This window comes from Poecilia reticulata, linkage group LG23 (assembly GCF_000633615.1).
Source record: "Poecilia reticulata strain Guanapo linkage group LG23, Guppy_female_1.0+MT, whole genome shotgun sequence".
NCBI lineage: Eukaryota > Metazoa > Chordata > Actinopteri > Cyprinodontiformes > Poeciliidae > Poecilia > Poecilia reticulata.
Window position 1 is genome coordinate 17,006,237 of NC_024353.1, and position 12,190 is coordinate 17,018,426.

Here is a 12,190-nt window from a genome sequence, read left to right on the forward strand (position 1 = left end):
CAAATGCTAATGTGGTAGTTTTACTTTTACTTGAGTACATTTTTGTCTGTGTATTTGTACTTTTACTTAAGTACATTTTTTGAGTACTTTCTCCACCACTGGTTATCTTCATATCTCACATTAAAATCAGTCTGACAGACACAAGTGTAACAAAATGTAAAGTAAAGAGGAAATACTTTTTTGCAGTGCAATAACAGAGAGCAATGGTATTAATATTCTGCCCAAAGTTCAAAGCAGAAGTATCACTGATCCAGTTAACCAGGATATGAAAAGGAAATACTTCTGATTGGTCAAATATGTTCGACTGGTTTTCTGAAGCGTTCAGTGTGTTTTCCCAGCAACAGAGGCTGAAATCGGAACAGATGATAAACATTTTTAACTCCTGAGGTCTGCTGTTGTCAGCTGATTTTTTATGCACAAAATAATAAATTTAACCTACAAATAGAGAAACACTGAGAAAACATCACCAGGCAAACACACAGGTGGAAAGTGTAATCATTTAAAACATTATAATTAAACTGAACCCTAATGAGAAAAGTGGAAACTGCAGGGATCCGACACGATATTCATAAAACTCCATTCATCTTAAGACAGTTCTGCTTTGCTCGGGCTCCCTATGGAGAGACAGAAGGAAGAGAGAACGAGAGGAAGGGAGGAAGAGAGACAAAAACAGAAAGAAAGAGAGACAAAAAAGAAAGACAATGAATATATCCAAAGCTGGATAATACTGTAATAATAATATTTCCTGCGTATGGAACGATGCCAGCATCCTGAGCCATAATAAAATGCGGCTTTTCGGCTTCTCTTTATCCCGGATATCAAACTGTATTTCATGTCAGGCCTTATGAGACTTTTCTTCATGGAAACATGCAAAGCTACAGAATCCCTCCTTTGCGTGCCAACACCAACGCTCCTGCCTTTTGTCCCGCTTCAGGAATAGAGAGGAGAAATGTGACAAAGTGTGACGGATGGAGAGGAAGGCCTCGCTTAGCGCCTCTGTCACTTCGCCGCTGTTCAGACGCTCATCACTCCTCGCCTGTTCACGTCAGCGGGAAAACATCAAAAGCCCACAATGGCGCTAAATCTCACAGCAAATAGCAGCTTTGTTGTGATGAAAATCTCCCCTTTCTTTCACTCGGAGGCATAAAGCTATTATTCACACAGATGTGGCAGCGAGCGCGCAGCCCTCCATCCTGCAGCACAAGGCTGTAATTAACACGAGGGGGAAGCGGTGGGGTGGGATCCTGCTGTCGCTCTCTCTGCCTGCTTGTAGCGCCGGCTGCTCCGTCTCCGATTCTCTGGTCACTTCAGATGAATGGATGTGGGCAGGGGGAGCAAGATGAGAGGAGAGATGTGTCGATACAGTTGTGATGGAGGTCACGACCTCTGGCGTGTCAATCTGTTTCCCATGGAGGAGCGGAAAGCATTACTCGGCAATTTGATCGCACATTTGTGGCATGGAGCAGCAGCCAGCGCTGAATAGCAGACAGCAGCGGGCGCTAAAGCGTGACTGTGAGAGCGACTAGCTGGTCAGAGGTTGAGATTAGCAGCTTCCCCGCATACAGAAGCTGCATGTTGATTTAGATATAACACTATGTGTGTCGAACCTGCTTCACTAAGGTACTCTGAAGAAGTATTCACCTTGTTCAGACACAAACGTCAACATATTTTTTGTGGAATTGTATGTGTTAGACCAATAAAATGCAGTGTGTAATTTTGAATTAAAAAGAAAAAGTTCCTTTCATCCCCCTTTACTCTGATGTCCTTAAAAAAACACAGTACAGTATGAGACCTAGTTGGCCTGGCTACTTCCTGTACAGTTCTGACTGAGTTTGAGCTATTTTTACCAAAAAGTGTATAAAATTCAAACCCGGCGGTGAATAAAAAAATATGAATCACACAAAAAAATCCTAGTAAATGCACGAAAATTTGTGACTGAAGGGGCGTGAATACTTCTGGACAGGTTCACTCTGCCTGGGGAATTTCAGATGGAGGACCAGGACAGAGAATGAGTCTGTTCACATGGAAACCTGAGCTCACCTCCATGACCATCACTGAAAACACAAACAGGACGTCTCCACTTCATCACCTGAAGTCACAGCGCTCACCTCCACCGTCTCGTCTCCTCACCTCATGTTTACTGTTGAAATGTGAGCAAAAGTGATGAGATATGCAGAATTCTATGCGTCCGTATCTCAAGCATTCATCCCCCTGCCAACGCTGCATTATTCTCTGAGAGAGCAGCTCGGAGTTTGAAATATGATCTGAGGATCAGCGCTGACCAAGGGTGGTAATGAAAAGCTTCCTTCTGATCCGCTGATGGTTGCAAAGGAAGAGAGATTAAAGAGGGGAGGTGAGGAGTTTCCAGAACGATAGAAGCCGGGGAGGGCGAGTTTGAATCTATAGTTTTCAATAACTCCAGCGGATGGACGGCTCACTGGGGTACATCTAATGTAAGATTAACTTCATCAAAGCAGACAAATGGTTGGGCCCCTTGGCTTTTTGTGAACCAGTCAGCTTTACTTTAGATAATTAGATCATTTATAATCTGATTCTTTTAGGAGGTAGAACTATGCACCTTTAAGCAAAGCCAAGTCGGAGTTTCTTATTCCTGAAATATTACACCAGTAAAGCAAAAGGAAGACTTTTCGACATCGTGTCCTAATGGGCCCTTTCTGGCTGCCCACTCTGGCAGAGGAGTGAAATCACCTGAGAGGACAACTGAAAAGTGCTTTTTCAGCCAACTTCATGTGGAAAAACTATAAAATATATATACATTATATTTTATGTAATGTATAAATAGATGTTCTTTTTTCTAAAGGGATAGTATTATGTACAATTGAATTTTTTTCTGAGCTGTATATCATCATAATGTTATTTTCACATCAAAAACAAACCTGAAGTGTTGCCTCGATTCTTTCATACATGTTTGAGAAGTCCTTCAATCTCCATGGCAACCATTCAGCTGTGTAAAAGGCCTGGGTGGAGCTAACACCGCCTTCAAGCTGCAGCTCCTCCTCAGAGCTGCAGCTTCTAACCTTCTGCCTCACAGAGCAGCCCTCCATCCTCAACTTCTCCACTTGGATCCTTCAGACTAGCCAGCAGCAATTAGCAAACACCTGGTGGAACTTCACATCTCCTGAGTTCATCATAGGAGCTACTTCTCAGTTCAACGCTGGTAAAAATGTTTAACTGTTGTAATAACTTCCTCAAAGGGGATTTTCAGAAAGAGCAGGAGGTTTTAAAGAGACAGAGGTCCAATTTCAAGGGGTTAAATTACAAAGTCTAATTTCTTTTGAGTTATTTGATAAGTATACAAAATACAACCCATTTAAATATTCCTCTTGCTCCAACTTTAATTGCTCAGTATTTGGAAGAGTTGCCAACATGGAGTGATCAGCATCATTCACTTCCTCTGCAGTCAAACTTCAACCTCAAGTAGACAGACTATAATACTAAAACTGACATTCAAATGGAGAAATTGAGCTCAATGGGAGAAATCCCAGACAGAGCACTGAAAGGAGATGAGAACTGAGCAGAATTAAGTAGAAAAGCGATGGCCAAGCAAAGTCAATTTTACTCCTTAAATATTTCCTGATTGGTTGTGCTAGATTGTTCATTGTTCAGATTGTTCTGCTTTTCTTTCCGGAGTCCACTCCTCTGTCTATCTGATACTAAAAAAGACAAAAGATGGCCTCAGATTTGTATTCACAGTCAGAGTGGAGAGGCTGAGGGGAAAATGCTGCAGCTAAATTTGTATTCCATTCAGTTTGGAAGTTGGTAATGTTAGAGATGGGCTTTTTATTTAGTTTCCTCTCCCAAAACAGTGCTCCGTCTCTCTCGCACTAGTGCATTAGCTGTGCTCACTATCTATCTCAACAAAGATCGATAGTGTTCATCAAGGACCTTTCTTCCTCCCATACTGAGCAGACATTCATGCAGCGGCTGGGATAAAGCCGCCAGTGTATAGCGACCATTCCAAACATGCACCTGGACTTCAGCGGGGCAATACCCTCACCCGAGACTGCGTAAAAGGCAACAAGGTGAGGCGCTGCTGTAAAACCTTAACAATGCTAACAGTTTATGAGGCAAATTTATCCTTTCCACCGGGTCAGGCAGAACATTAACTTTCCAATCTGGCATTTATGAGACGCAGGGCCACACGAGAGAGAGCACCTCCAGACTCGGCGGCTAGCTGCTCACAGCGCTTTGCAGGAAATGTTTGCTTAGCTCTATTTATTCAGAGAAATGACTGAAAACACACGTTCTCTTAGAGCACAGCCCCGCTTCTTATTTATGCAGCTTCACAAAACCATAGCATGGGAAAAGCCTCAGCAGAAGCAGAAGCATTTCCCAGGCCAACCAGAGTAAAAGTGCATTAAATAAAGGGCTCAACAAGAAGACCCAACAAAAATCAAAGCTCCATAAATTTCACTCACTCATATATTACACTGTGTAGATGCATTTCTCAGAGTGGCAACAGAAACAAGTGTTTCTTTGTGTTGATGAAAAACTCAAAATGCAGTTTGTGAGAAAATGACAAATAAAACAGAACCAACTATGGGATTTTTATGACATGAAGGGGGTCTGCTGAAAAGTCTGTCCTGTGCAGCACTTCAGCGTCTCTAGCACATCACTCTGATGAGGCATCGGGGTGAACAGTCTGCTGCCGGGCCAGGTTCTGGTTCTGATAGAGCCTTCTTCATGGTCCCCACACTCCACCTCCAGAGTCTACAATCTTGAATTCTAAGTGTGAAATGAACTTCAAGTTGGGACAAAACCATTTTCTACAATATATATATATATATTTTTTTTTTTTACCTGAATTGCTTGAAAAATAACATTTTGATGATATTCTAATTTATTGAAATGCACCTGATAACAGAAACATTTCTGCACTTATTTTCTATGTGATCCATCCATCCATCCATCCATCCATCCATCCATCCATCCATCCATCCATCCATCCATCCATCCATCTTCACTGAATCTTTTGCACATTCTTCCCAGCTGACGTTGATGCAGCTCAATCATGAAGTAACCAGATTATTTTTCTGCCTTGCCTGGTGTCCCAGAACTCAGCAAAAGTAGAAATATGAAAGCAGAGCGTCTACTGAATCTTGATTTGTGTGCTGATGTTGCATAAAGAGAAAGTGAGATGCCAGAGGCTAAGAGCAAAGGCAGCAAACCTGAACTCAGAAACACACCAGCTTGTATCTCTGTCCTCATTATTTGATTTCCTGTCATCCTTTCACAACTTGTTGGATTGTGACCAAGTCTCAAGCAGACTGTAGTTATACGTTGTGTGTTCCCATAGCTTCCATTCCCTCATCTTTTCCAATCTTAAGGTTATTTGATATCTTTGTAGTTATCATCATTGTTACTATTTGTAGTTGTTGAAATCGTGCTTCAAAGCACCATACTGCAGGGTTATATCTTAAAAAGATCTAAACAATGTAGAGAAAGCTAACAAGGGCCCTTTAGACACACACACACACACACACACACACACACACACACACACACACACACACACACACACACACATGGGACCCACATGGGTCCAGTATAAAGCAGGGTCAGTGAACTGGCTGCGGCCTCCCCAGGTTGAATTACCAGCATGGGTGTGTCTGGGTCTTCGGGTCCCACGGTAACATTAAACCTGCAGACGCCACCATCTCAGAGTAATGCCCGTCAGAAACGCCAGCATGGCTTTGTCTTTCAGTCTGACAAAACATTCAGGAGGAACAGCGCAGTGAACAACAGAGGAGCAGATGTTGCATCTGCAGAACAAATGGAAAACTCTCCTGCTGATCACTGCAGGCTGTAGCTCACAGTGCTGAGGCTGACCTTGTTCATTCCTAGATCTCAGTTTAAATATGAACAGAAAACCATCAGCAGATGACATCATCATCAGAGCTGAGGCAGATTGGTGGGTTTACAGCGACTCACACCTTAAACCTTTTCACATTTTGTTACACAATAACCACAAACGTCATACTTATCCTGGGACTTTGTGAAATAGACCCACACAAAGAAACACATACCGTATTCTTTGGACTATAAGCCGCTACTTTTTTCCCCGTTTTGAATCATGCGGCTTATAGCCCGGTGTGGCTATAAGCCGCGGTTCCAGCTTTTTTTTTTTTTTTTTTTTTACTTTGTGGGTGCGGCTTATAGTGAGGTGCGCTCTATAGTCAGGAAAATATGGTAATAGTGAAACAATAGAGAAATGATGCACGGTGTTTCTGGAAGCAAAAATACAAAAACCACGGTGTGCACATGTATTCAGCTCATTTTAATCTGATGCCTCTAGATAAAATCTAGTCAGGCTTTTGATATTCAAAACCAGGAGATAATTATTTGAAGTAGACAGCCAAGGTTACCTTGGTAACCATGGTAAGCATGGAGGAGTTGCAGAGCTCTATAGCTCAGGTGAGTGGATCTGTTGTCACAAGCAACATAGGCGACACAGGAAACACGTGAAAGAAGGTGCTTAGGATTAAAATGTGAATTGAGTTTAGGTTGGGTTTAGGGCTAGCAGGTTAGAGGTTATGGTGGTGCTAATGTTACAGGTAGGATAGGGTCAGAGTTAGGGTATAGAAATGAATGGGAGTCATAACGTTTCTCTGTATTTTGCTGAACATGTGTGTGTAGGTGTGCATGCATGTGTGTGTACACTACTGTATGTATGTCAAAGGGAACAGCATAATAACAGGGTATAGCAAACAGGATAATGACAAACTGCCTGGACTTTCCCTCTAAGTCATCAAAGTGTTTCATGTGAGTCTTTTACTCATTTTCTCTGTAGATCCAGAGTTTAACCCCCTGAGTTTAACCCAGAGAGACAGCAAATCTACCCAAACAGACACAGAGACAGAGGTTGACCCGCTCAGGGTTTAACCACTGATGGACACACTGCTCCTACCCTGATGCAGAGACAGCTGCTTGATTTGGAAGATCAAGGAAAAATTGACTGGATATGCAGGCTTTTAATGGCCGTCTAACTCATGAATAGCAGAATACTGATGAACTGATGAGTGAGACATTATATCTCTCTCGTGCTTTAATATTACATCAGTCATATCAATAACTCCATCGTACCATGAACTACCTGCAGTATGCCATCTGCTTGTATCATTTACTTTTATTTATTCATAGCTTTGGGAGAAAGACACATTTTTAAGTTCAGTTGGCTTCTGAGTGCAAAACTATTGACAAAACATTTCAGACATGCTTGAAGTTGCTTGCATACATTTTAGTTCCACCCAATAGAAATAAACAGACTTGTTACATAAAGCCACTTTTCTGCTTTATGTCAGAAACGCCAACATTTCTGATGGCGTTGTTGCCTCAGCAGGGCAACAAAGACCTAAACGTTCTCTGATAAGAGCAGGAGAAGAAGAAAAAGAAAAAGAAAAAGAACAGATGTTGATGTGATTTCTCACAGAATATCAAAGCAATTTTGTATTCTTGTTGATGCTGAGAGATAAACTATCCACCCTGGGGAAACAACAGCTCTGCTCTCACTGCATTTCCTAAAAACAAGAGCTGCTACATTTCTTCTACCTGAAGAAAAGAATCACCACAGCATGATGCTGCCAGCACCAGAGAGATCCACCAGGGTGATAAACGGCCAGTTCAACACAGAACAGATCTTCACCAATCTTACAGCCTGGTCAAGTAGAATGACAGGACAAAAACCAGCTGAAAAGCAGGTGAACATCAGAAAGCCTAGAGAACTGTTGATCTATGCTGTGTAAAAAGCTACAAGATAGTCCAGCACAGTTTGACACACTCCTGACTCCAGAGTCGATTCGGACTGAACGGCACGTCAATCTGACACAGGCCACGTTGCGGGAAAATGCAGAGTAAATCACAGAAATGACAGTTGTCATCCATAGAAACCAGGAGTTTTGAATAGAAAACCTCCATAGGTTGAATTGTGGATGTGACCCTGACGTTCACAGGGACAGAGCTGCTGTCTCATCCCGTCTGCTGGGTGATGCTGCAGCACAGCTCTGCCTTCAGGTCCGAGTTATTAATCAACAAAGTGCTTCATTTATGAAGCAGAAAACAGCTGTGTTTTTTTTTTCTGAACATGATTACATGTAATCAAACAAAAACTCAAACCAAACTCCTCCTTCACAGAGATCCTCCACTCCATGTCAGGTGAGCATCTAATAAGTTTTTATATCTGAATCATAAAGTCGTCTAGAAATCACTGATGAAGCTTCGCGTCTTATTTGAACACTGTAGCAGCTTTATAAAATCGGGTTAAAATGGTTGGAGAAAAAACACTTCCTTTTTACCTTCAAAAAAAACATCCTGGTCATCACTATGATGTGTAACCATGGCAACAAGGTATTGATTTTACAACAGGCAGCAGCTGATTAGCATATTAATACCTGAACTAACAACCCAAATCCCAGGGAAATTGAAAAGCCTCGGCTTTCTAACTATGGCAGAGATTTAAAGCAAAAGCAAATGAGGCGGATTAGCAGTGCTGGCCAATAATTTCTTCAGATTTGTTGGAAGACTGACTGCTACTTTAGATCCTTCCTGCCTGCAGCATCACCATCCACTACAAAGCTTTAAAGATGTTTAGATGTTGAAAGTTACACCAACTTTTAATTTACCTTTGGGATAAATGAAGTATTTTTAACTGAGTTGAGAAATCAGTGAGTTAATAAAACTTTAATTAAACTGGAAGAGTCTTTATTTTACAAAAGGCATAGATTACATATATCATAATATTATTGCTACTATTTAATTACAATTTAATAGAACAGTATACTAAGAGAGAAGTGACTTTTTTTTTAAAACTTGACCAGATCCTTAAATTTCCAAAACATTTGAGTTTTTATATTGAACTGTTGAAATCTGATTACATCAATTCCATAATTATATACTTAAGTTAAATTATGAAGAATGAAAATGGACTTTGGGAAATACTGAGACTGAGTTTGGAAAGATGATGCCCAGCTTCGGTTGTTCTCAGTCATTTTCTTTCTTGTAATCTTTAAGTTTTTCCTCAGTTGTTTTTGTGTCTCGCTTCTCTTTATTTATTTAGTTTATGACTCTCGGTTGTAAAGTAAGGCACTTTTATGTGCTGAGGCATAAAAACACATTATGTTTCAATTTACATTTCTTATTAAGAGCTCTTTATATTTTACTGCCCAACTAAAGTAACTCACAGCTACTTCAGTCTGCAGGTAAAACGCCTGGATTTTGCTTGAAAGTTGATCCAGACCTTCAACCAGGTCTATTGTGAAGCACTTTGGTCAGCTGGGCTAATCTTTGACTTGACTTGACTTGACATGGACCATATGGACATCAGTTCTGGATTTTTCAACATAAAGTTTGTGAATCCCTGCTGTAGCTCACTGACAGCCAGATGTAAAGAAACCATTTCAAACTTTGGCACATTACCAAATATCTGCACCAAGATGACAGTTTTTTTCTCAACCTACATAAAAAGAACCACAGACAACGTATACAAGTTTTCAAACCAAGCTTTTATGAAAGGAGAAGACGCAGCGGACCGCTGCAGCAAACTGCCCACCTCACGTTCTGATAACTTTCAGTTTGGCTTTGCATTTTATTTTCACAGTAGGAAGAGATAAGGAGGTTCTGTCTCTGCACACAGGTCATCAAGTCTTTTTCTCATGAATACATTTTTATAAGTGAGTGTTTTTTTTTGTTGTTGTCATTTGTTTTTACAGTGGATAAAATCTTGATGAATCAATTATTAAAACAATAAAAATCACAAAAATGACTTTGGAACTACCTAAAGGGACAGCAGAGGTTTTAGCAGTGCATCAGCTGGATCTTTCCAACATGCAGTTTGGACTTCAGCTCACCAAAGCTGCTCACCAGGCCGGTTCATTGCATTTTCAAAGTGAAAAAGTGTGAAAACAGAAAAACGAAAAGATGATTCACTTCATGAATCATTTAAAGGGCTTTGAGCTCGATGCTTACACTGAGTACAAAAGCATGTTTACCACCGTGTTGCATCAGTTTCTGTGAGGCGTTGATACGGTGCTGGTCGGGTCGGGTCTCACCCAGACACACAGTCACACGTCTAATCTGACTATCCAGCTTTCACATCCACATCACTGTCATTCATGTTTCCAAATTTTAACCTAATTAAAAAGCACATGGAGAACATAGTTTACACGCCATTTTTTATAGGGAGATGCTGTACATTAACCTAATGGTTCTACCTTATATATGACCTGATGACCCGATCCAGCCATGCAAAGCTGGTAACTGATGCTGATTATCAAAAAAAGGAAGACTACGTCTGTTTAAATCGGCTTCAACAATCATAAGTGGTCAGTCGAATCGTTGCTTCAAAGAGAACAGAATCTTTTTGAAATTTGCAGTGAACAAGTTTGTTAGATCATGAGGCAATTTACCTTTGTATGTTACTGCAAAAACAATAAAATTGGGATTTCTTCATGTGTTCTGTGGCGTTCTGCACCGCCTCCTCCATCAAAGAGAAAAGCAGAGCTATCGTCCCTTTGAAATCTCTCCGCCTCTCGCCGCTTTCATCCTAACCTCTGTTCGAATGGGGAGAGCGAAAACGAATACATCTTCCTCATTTGATGCCCTGGTGTTTAAATCGTTGATTTAAAAAGCTTCCTGCGCAAACAAAGCCTCAGCAGCGTCGTGTGCTTTGGTTTAACAGTGGACTGACACCCCATCAGCTGCTCTGGCTCCTTCTGGCCCAGTGGCATCAGGGTTCCAGGAAGGGGAAGTACAAGAAACATGGGAGGATATAAACCAAAGTGACGGGACTGTTGGCTTGGCTGTGGGTGTAACAATCCAGACAGGTATTATCTCCTGGCACAGATGCACTCAGACACATTCCTCTCCTCACTGATTACATTTATTTGTAAAACACTTCAATTACTTGTCTCTGCAGCCTGATGGAAGTACCTGGATGCCTGCAGGCTAAAGAATAAAAGGCTCGACTTTATGGGAATTATATTTAGCACTATGACAGCAAAATGTGATTAACAAAAACAATGACTCACAGTTTTTTTTTTTTTTTTTAAGGTTGTTGTAATGACAGGAAAAGATAAAAGCAAACAAAATAGACAGACATGTTAATTAAAGTTGCTGAGCCCAACATTTTTTGCGATGGATTTTTTTCTTTTTAATAATGGATATTTTGGTTCGTGGTTTAAAAAAAAGCAGCTATGGAGGAGTCAGATAAGCAACACTGTAATAGCTTTACTCCATCAACAGGTGGTGATAAAGTCAACATTATCCGCATCAAAACTCAAAAGTAATCTGCCCAGCTACCCGGACTGGATCAGGTGAGTTCCTCAAAAGATGCAGCCTCTGAATTTGGACACACCTTGAGTCACCCTATCATGGTTGCCAGGCGACAGGACATAATACTGATGCAGCAATAAATCTAAATGTCAGACCATTTGAATCCATACCCGCTCACATTTTGCCTTTGTGTTCAACAATAATCACAATTCTTCCTTGATATTCTCTCATATTCTAAATATGCTATGATTTACATTTCCATTATCTTTGCTAAGCAACAGGGATTCATTACCAATTTATTGTGTCTTACATTAATATTTTTTTCACTTACATTTTAACTGAACACCAAAATAGACCTGAACTCCAACTGAAACCACAAAGTCTGGGAGTAAAAACCATCTTATCAAAATATTGCAAAAATATTCTGACTCTGAGTACTTGTCAAAGATCACACACTCACACACACACATACACACATGCATACAGAGGTAAGACAGGCAGCTCTCTTGACCGCTTACTTCAAGGACCCTGAGGAGTTTACTCAAGCTACAGTAACTCCCGCTGTGCACACAGAAACATATCAATGGGACTTCACAGGAGGAGGAACGTGTGGAAAAATCCTCCACAGAAAACTAGCTTACCGTGAGTCCATGTGCACCTGGACTAATCATAGCTGTCCAGAGGAGCACTTAAAGCTCCCTGTGTGCAGGGTGATAAATGGCCAGTTCAACACAAAACCGAGCGGCACAGGGTGAGAACGGGAAGCGTTAGAGGATAAAACCAGGATTGGCTTCAGAACGCACAGGGAAGAGGATGAGAGACTGACAGCGGATAACTTTGTGTTAACACCAGGAAGGAAGGAAGGAAGGAAGGAAGGAAGGAAGGAAGGAAGGAAGGAAGGAAG

At 41.1% G+C, this 12,190-nt stretch overlaps 1 protein-coding gene across 2 annotated transcripts in view; it reads right to left on the reverse strand.

Annotated features, from left to right (window-relative positions):
• chst11 (carbohydrate (chondroitin 4) sulfotransferase 11) overlaps positions 1-12,190 on the reverse strand; it is a 74,298-nt gene that overhangs the window by 12,414 nt on the left and 49,694 nt on the right. The gene's annotated exons all lie outside the window — the stretch shown is intronic.